Raw genomic sequence first — 7,909 nt, 5'->3', positions numbered from 1 at the left:
TGATGATTTTGATGAATATAATATGCATGTGCTTGCTTCTCCTACTTGCAATTATTATGATATAGGAACTACATCTCCGCCTCTTTATGTCTCCAACACGATAGAATTGCAAGAAACTGCTTATACTATGCATTGGCCTTTACTATGTGTGCATGAATTGTTCTTTTATGACATGCCAATGCATAGAAAGAGAGTTAGACTTTGTTGTTGCTTCATATATGTTACTTTGTGCTCACTACTAAATTACAAATCATTGTTAATTAAAATTGGCTTTGATATACCTTGGGATTCGGGTGGATTCATTACTTGAGCACTTTATGCCTAGCTTAATGGCTTTAAAGAAAGCTGCCAGGGAAACAACCTGGAAGTTTTAGAGAGTCATTTATTTCTGTTGAGTGCTTTTATATAGTTTAAAAACAAAAAAATAAAGAGGGGAACCTAAAAACTTTTCAAAAAGAAAAGTGAAAGTGAGAAAGACAAGCATTGTTGAAGTGGGAGAGCTCCTTGAACTTTGTTCATGCTCACGGAAACTTTGTGAATCTTAATTACAAAAACTTTTCATCAAAATTAATTATCCCCTTGTAAAATTCCATTGTATTATAAGAATAATGTTCCAAGGTTTGCCTTTAGGATGTTTACAATGCTTGTTGGTTTGTACGGTGCAGGACAAAAACTTTGGCTGTAGTGCGCGATTTTATATTTTTAACTGGAACGTCAATTGGTTCTGATTCCTTTTGCACTGTCTTTATGTACAACTTTTTTATTTTTCCTCATTTTGGTAGAATTTTTGGGGTACGAGAAGTATAGTGAATGTTCATATTGCTACAGACAGTTCTGTTTTGACAGATTATGTTTTTGATGCATAGTTTACTTATTTTGATGAAACTATCAATTTATATTTGTGTATTAAGACATGGAAAAGCTGTATTACAGTAGATACAATGCAAAAACAAAATATGAATTGGTTTGCAACAGTACTTAGAGTAGTGATTTGCTTTATTATGCTAACGGATCTTACCGAGTTTTCTGTTGAAGTTTTGTGTGGATGAAGTGTCTAATCAAGGAGGTTTCGATATGAGGAAAAGGAAGGGAGGCAATAGATCAAGCTTGGGGATGCCCAAGGCACCCCAATTAAATATTCAAGGACACTCAAGCGTCTAAGCTTGGGGATGCCTCGGAAGGCATCCCCTCTTTCTTCAACAAGTATCGGTATGTTTTCGGATTCGTTTCATTCATGCATTATGTGCAAGTCTTGGAGCGTCTTTTGCATTTAGTTTTCAATTTTCTTTTATGCACCATGCTGGTATGAGATAGTCCTTGGTTGATTTATAGAATTCTCATTTCACTTCATTTAAATCCTTTGAGTATGGCTTTATAGAATGCTTCATGTGCTTCACGTATATCGTTTGAAGTTTGGATTGCATGTTTCTCTTCACATAGAAAACCACCATTTGTAGAATGCTCTTTTGCTTCATTTATATTTGTTAGAGCATGGGCATATCTTTTGTAGAAAGAATAAAACTCTCTTGCTTCATTTATATCTATTTAGAGAGATGACAGGAATTGGTCATTCACATGGTTAGTCAGAAAATCCTACATAAACTTGTAGATCGCTGAATATGATATGTTTGATTCCTTGCAAAAATTTTGCGATATAAAGATGGTGATATTAGAGTCATGCTAGTGGGTGGTTGTGGACACTTTTGTTGAGGTTTGCAAGTCCCGTAGCATGCATGTATGGTAACCATTGTGTGACAAATTTGAAGCATGGGGTGTTTCTTTGATTGTCTTCCTTATGAATGGCAGTCGGGGACGAGCGATGGTCTTTTCCTACCAATCTATCCCCCTAGGGGCATGCGTAGTAGCACTTTGCTTCGAGGGCTAATAAACTTTTGCAATAAGTATATGAGTTCTTTATGACTAATGTGAGTCCATGGATTATACGCACTTTTACCTTTCCATCATTGCTAGCCTCTTCGGTACCGTGCATTGCCCTTTCTCACCTCGAGAGTTGGTGAAAACTTCACCGGTGCATCCAAACCCCATGATATGATACGCTCTATCACACATAAGCCTCATTATATCTTCCTCAAAACAACCACCATACCTACCTATTATGGCATTTCCATAGCCATTCCGAGATATATTGCCATGCAACTTCCATCATCATCATATACATGACTTGAGCATTCATTGTCATATTGCTTTGCATGATCGTAAGATAGATAGCATGATGTTTTCATGGCTTGTCCGTTTTTGATGTCATTGCTACATTAGATCATTGCACATCCCGGTACACTGCTGGAAGCATTCATATAGAGTCATATCTTTGTTCTAGTATCGAGTTGTAAGTAAATAAAAGTGTAATGATCATCATTATAGAGCATTGCCCCATAAAAAAAGAAAAAAAAAGAAAAAAAAAGGAAAGGCCAAAGAAGCCTAAATAAAAAGGGGGGCCAAAGAAGCCCACCCAAAAAGAAAAAAAATGAAAAAATGAAAAAAAAAGAAAAAGAAAAGGGGCAATGTTACTACCCTTTTTCCACACTTGTGCTTCAAAGTAGCACCATGTTCTTCATATAGAGAGTCTCTTATGTTGTCACTTTCATATACTAGTGGGAATTCTTCATTATAGAACTTGGCTTGTATATTCCAACGATGGGCTTCCTCAAATGCCCTAGGTCTTCATGAGCAAGCAAGTTGGATGCACACCCACTTAGTTTTCAGTTTGAGCTTTCATACACTTATAGCTCTAGTGCATCCGTTGCATGGCAATCCTCGCATTGACATCAATTGATGGGCATCTCCATAGCCCGTTGATTAGCCGCGTCGATGTGAGACTTTCTCCCTTTTTGTCTTCTCCACATAACCTCCATCATTATATTCTATTCCACCTATAGTGCTATATCCATGGCTTGCTCTCATGTATTGCGTGAGGGTTGAAAAGGCTGAAGCGCATTAAAAATTATGAACCAATTGCTCGGCTCGTCATCTGGGTTGTGCACGGTGGGAGCATTTTTGTGTGACGAAGATGAAGCATGGCCAAACTATATGATTTTGTAGGGATAAGCTTGCTTTGGCCTTGTTGTTTTGAAAAGACATGATTGCTTTATTGGTACGCTCGAAGGATTATCGTTTTTATGTCAAATGATAGACTATTGCTTTGAATCACTCGTGTCTTAATATTCATGCCATGATTAGACATATGATCAAGATTATTCTAGGTAGCATTCCACATCAAAAATTATCTTTTTTTATCATTTACCTACTCGAGGACGAGAAGGAATTAAGCTTGGGGATGCTGATACGTCTCCGTCGTATCTATAATTTTTGATTGTTCCATGCCAATATTCTTCAACTTTCATATACTTTTGGCAACTTTTTATACTATTTTTGGGACTAACATATTGATCCAGTGCCCAGTGCCAGTTCCTGTTTGTTGCATGTTTTATGTTTCGCAGAAAACCAATATCAAACGGAGTCCAAACGGGATAAAAATGGACGGAGAATTATTTTGGAATATTTGGGATTTTTTGGAGGAAGAATCAACGCGAAACGGTGTCCGAGGTGGCCACGAGACACGGGGGCACGCCCACACCCCCTGGGCGTGCCTGGCACTCTTGTGGGCAACCCGTAAGGCGGTTGATGCCCTTCTTTTGCCGCAAGAAAGCTCATTTTATGGGAAAAATCTAGGCGAAAGATTCACCCCAATCGGAGTTACGGATCTCCGGATATTAAAGAAACGGTGAAGGGGTAGAATTTGTGAACGCAGAAACGCAGAAACAGAGAGACATATCCAATCTCGGAGGGGCTCTCGCCCCTCCCACACCATGGGAGCCAAGGACCAGAGGGGAAACCCTTCTCCCATCTAGGTAGAAGGTCAAGGAAGAAGAATAAGAAGGGGGCTCTCTCCCCCTTGCTTCTGGTTGCACCGGAACGCCGCCGGGGGCCATCATCATCACCGTGATCTTCACCAACACCTCCGCCGTCTTCACCAACATCTCCATCACCTTCCCCCATCTATATTCAGCGGTCCACTCTCCCGCATCCCACTGTACCCTCTAATTGAACATGGTGCTTTATGCTTCATATTATTTTCCAATGATGTGTTGCCATCCTATGATGTCTGAGTAGATTTTTGTTGTCCTATCAGTGATTGATGAATTGGTATGATTGGTTTGAGTTGCATGTTTTATTATTGGTGCTGTCCTATTGTGCCCTCCGTGTCATGCAAGCATGAGGGATTCCTGCTGTAGGGTTTGCAATATGTTTATGATTTGCTTATGGTGGGTCCCGTGAGTGACAGAAGCACAGACCCGAGTAAGTAGGTTGTTTGCATATGGGATAAAAGGGGACTTGATACTTTAATGCTATGGTTGGATTTTACCTTAATGAAATCTTTAGTAATTGCGGATGCTTGCTAGAGTTCTAATCATAAGTGCATATGATCCAAGTAGAGAAAGTATGTTAGCTTATGCCTCTCCCTCAAATAGAATTGCAATAGTGATTACCGGTCTAGTAACATAGTCAATTGCTTAGGGACAATTCCACAACTCCTACCACCACTTTTCCACACTCGCTATATTTACTTTATTGCATATTTATCTAAACAGCCCCTAGCTTTTATTTACGTGCTCTTTATTATCTTGCAAATCTATCCTATCACACCTACAAAGTACTTCTAGTTTCATACTTGTTCTAGGTAAAGCGAACGTTAAGCGTGCGTAGAGTCGTATCAGTGGCCGATAGGACTTGAGAGAGTATTTGTTCTACCCTTAGCTCCTCATTGGGTTCGACACTCTTACTTATCAAAAGAGGCTACAACTATCCCGTACACTTGCAGGTTATCAGCGCGGCACAAGAGAGGCTAGCAATGGTGGAAGGGTGAGAGTGCGTATAATCCATGGACTCAACATTAGTCATAAAGAAGTCATATACTTATTGCAAAAATCTACAAGCCATTGAAAACAAAGTACTACACGCATGCTCCTAGGGGGATAGATTGGTAGGAAAAGACCATCGCTCGTCCCTGACTGCCACTCATGAGGAAGACAATCAATAAATAAAATTATGCTCCAACTTCATCACAAAGCGGTTCACCATACGTGCATGCTAAGGTAATCACAAACTTCAACACAAGCATTCTTTAAATTCATAATCACCCAACTAGCATGACTCTAATATCACCATCCTAATATCTCAAAACAATTATCAAGCTTCAAATTGATCATAGCATCCAATTCACTTTCTATGATAGTTTTTATTATACCCAACTTGGATGCCCATCATTCTAGGACCAATTTTATAACCATAGAAAATACCATGGTGTTCTAAGATACTCTCAAAATAATATAAGTGAAGCATGAGAGATCAAAAATTTCTTCAAAATTAAGACACCGCCGTGCTCTAAAAGATATAAGTGAAGCACTAGAGCAAAAATTATCTAGCTCAAAAGATATAAGTGAAGCACATAGAGTATTCTAATAAATTCCAATCAAGTGGGTTTCTCCCAAAAGGTGTGTACAGCAAGGATGATTGTGGTAAACTAAAAAGCAAAGACTAATATCATACAAGATGCTCCAAGCAAAACACATATCATGTGGCAAATAAATATATAGCTCCAACTAAAGTTACCGATAAACGAAGACGAAAGAGGGGATGCCTTCCCGGGGCATCCCCGAGCTTAGGCTTTTGGCTATTATTGAATATCTTGGGGTGCCTTGGGCATCCCCAAGCTTAGGCTCTTGCCACTCCTTATTCCATAATCCATCAAATCTTTACCCAAAACTTGAAAACTTCACAACACAAAACTCAACAGAAAACTCGTAAGCTCCGTTAGTATAATAAAATAAAACAACCACTTAGGTACTGTAATAAACTCATTCTAAATTCATATTGGTGTAATATCTACTGTATTCCAACTTCTCTATGGTTCATACCCTCCGATACTACTCATAGATTCATCAAAATAAGCAAACAACACATAGAAAACAGAATCTGTCAAAAACAGAACAGTGTGTAGTAATATGTATCAAACGTATACTTATGGAACTCCAACAATCCTACCAAATTAGGAAGTCCTAAGAATTTGTGTACCAATCTAGAGCAAAAAGAATCAGACCAGAATCACGTTTCTATGAATTATCAAAACCAATTTACAGAGCGCAAAAGTTTCTGATTTTCAGCAGGATCAACACAACTATCACCATAAGCTATCCTAAAGGTCGTACTTGGCACTTTATTAAAACAAAAACTATAAAACATGATTACTACAGTAGCATAATCATATGAACACACAAAAACAGTAAAGGTAAATATTGGGTTGTCTCTCAACAAGCACTTTTCTTTAATGCCTTTTAGCTAGGTATGATGATTTCAATGATGCTCGCATAGAAGATAAGAATTGAAACATAACGGGAGCATCATGAAGCATATGACTAGCACATTTAAGCCTAACCCACTTCCTATGCATAGGGATTTTTTTTGACCGTGTATGCATAGGGATTTTGTGAGAAAGTAATTTATGGGAACAAGAATCAACTAGCATAGGAAAGCAAAACAAACATAATTTCAAGATTTTAAGCACATAGAGAGGAAACTTGATATTATTGCCATTCCTACAAGCATATATTCCTCCCTCATAATAATTTTCAGTAGCATCATGAATAAATTCAACAATATGACCATCACATAAAGCATTCTTTTCATGATCTACAAGCATAGAAAATTTACTACTCTCCACATAAGCAAATTTCTTCTCATGAATAGTAGTGGGAGCAAACTCAACAAAATAACTATCATGTGAGGCATAATCCAATTGAAAATTAAAATCATGCTGACAAGTTTCATGGTTATCATTGTTCTTTATAGCATACATGTTACAATAATCATCATAAATAGGAGGCATGCTATCATCAAAATAAATTTTCTCATCCAAACTTGGGGGACTAAAAATATCATATTCATCAAATGTAGCATCCCCAAGCTTGCGGCTTTGCATATCATTAGCTTCATGGATATTCAAGGAATTCATACTAACAACATTGTAATCATGTTCATCATTCAAAGATTTAGTACCAAGCATTTTAATGCATTCTTCTTCTAGCAATTGAGCACAATTTTCCTTTCCATCATTCTCACGAAAGAGATTAAAAAGATGAAGCATATGAAACAAAATCAAATTCATTTTTTGTAGTTTTCTTTTATATACTAAACTAGTGATAAAACAAGAAACAAAAAGATTCAATTGCAAGATCTAAATATATACCTTCAAGCACTCACCTCCCCGACAACGGCGCCAGAAAAGAGCTTGATGTCTACTACACAACCTTCTTCTTGTAGACGTTGTTGGGCCTCCAAGTGCAGAGGTTTGTAGGACAGTGGCAAATTTCCCTCAAGTGGGTGACCTAAGGTTTATCCATCCGTGGGAGGCGTAGGATGAAGATGGTCTCTCTCAAACAATCCTGCAACCAAATAACAAAGAGTCTCTTGTGTCCCCAACACACCCAATACAATGGTAAATTGTATAGGTGCACTAGTTCGGCGAAGAGATGGTGATACAAGTGCGATATGGATAGTGGATATAGGTTTTTTGTAATCTGAAAATATAAAAACAGCAAGGTAACTAATGATAAAAGTGAGCGTAAACGGTATTACAATGGTAGGAAACACAGCCTAAGGTTCATACTTTCACTAGTGCAAGTTCTCTCAACAATAATAACATACTTGGATCATATAACTAGCCCTCAACATGCAACAAAGAGTCACTCCAAAGCCACTAATAGCGGAGAACAAACAAAGAGATTATGGTAGGGTACAAAACCACCTCAAAGTTATCCTTTCTGTTCTATCTATTCAAGAGTCTGTAGTAAAATAACATGAAGCTATTCTTTCCGTTCAATCTATCATAGAG

This window comes from Triticum aestivum, chromosome 3B (assembly GCF_018294505.1).
Source record: "Triticum aestivum cultivar Chinese Spring chromosome 3B, IWGSC CS RefSeq v2.1, whole genome shotgun sequence".
NCBI classification, from domain to species: domain Eukaryota; kingdom Viridiplantae; phylum Streptophyta; class Magnoliopsida; order Poales; family Poaceae; genus Triticum; species Triticum aestivum.
The sequence above is the reverse complement of the archived record's forward strand: the minus strand, read 5'-3'. Positions refer to the sequence as shown.